Source organism: Macrobrachium nipponense, chromosome 38 (assembly GCF_015104395.2).
Source record: "Macrobrachium nipponense isolate FS-2020 chromosome 38, ASM1510439v2, whole genome shotgun sequence".
Lineage (NCBI taxonomy): Eukaryota > Metazoa > Arthropoda > Malacostraca > Decapoda > Palaemonidae > Macrobrachium > Macrobrachium nipponense.
In genome coordinates, this window is record NC_061098.1 from 56968959 (window position 1) to 56970078 (window position 1120).

Here is a 1120-nt window from a genome sequence, read left to right on the forward strand (position 1 = left end):
TCGAAAATGACAGATATTAGTATCTAATCCATAGTTTTTGAGGTGACTGAGATGAATAGTGTCACTCCCAATAGCCTCCAAGTCCAAGTTTAGCTCCGATGTGAAGTGGGTGGGGGGGGGGGTGGGGGTGGTTAGGAGTGAGAAGGGATGGGAAGAGGATGACATGTAAAAATAATAAAAAATGACAGGTATTAGTGTCTAATTTATAGTCTTCAAGGTCACTTGGGTAAATATGACTCTCCCGATGTCTTTTAATTAAGATTAAGTTCAGCTCTGATATGAAGAGGGGGTGGGAAGTTGGTGGCATCTAAAAGTAACTGAAAACTTCAGATATTATTGGCTAATTCACAGCTTTTGAGGTCACTGAGATGAAGAGTGACACTCCCGATGCCCTTTAAGTCCACGTTAAGCCCCAATAAGAATGGCAGAGGGGTGAGAAGGGGTGAAAATTAATATGTAAAAAGGAAGGATATTAGTGCCTAATCCAAGTTTTTGAGGTCTCTGGGATGAACAGAGCCACTCCTGGTGTCCTCAGGTCCAAGTTCAGCCCCATAAGGAATGGAGTGAGAAGTGATGGAATATAAAATGTAAAAAATATTGGCTAAAGTAAATGAAAGAAACTATCTTAACAGGGAGAGAGAGAGAGAGAGAGAGAGAGAGTAGAGAGAGCAGGAGAGAGAGAGACGAGAGAGAGAGAGAGAGGGATAGTTTATCAGTTGTCATTCAGAGTTTTCCCGGGCAGCATAGGGTTGCTCAACTAGTATATATAAAAAATTTTAGTAATGCTGAAATGGCCAATGACATCGCATCATTCAATCACGAAATATTCCCTCATCAACAGTGTATGAAAAAAAAGAAAAAAAAAAAAAAAAAAAAAAAAAAAAAAAAAAAAAAAAAAAGTAAAATCAGGCTTCCGAAGAAGAGAACGGGATACGTTGAAGACAAATGAGCGAACTTCGCTCGTGAGAAGAGCTCACTGGGGACAAATGTGGTTCATATCCTGATTTAATAACAATCTTGCGCTTTGGGAGGCGGACGCTCGATTCTTTACGCCCCAGATTTATGCCTCACTTGGCAAACTTTCGGTTGGTCATGATTTGCTTGTGCAACTGCAATCTCG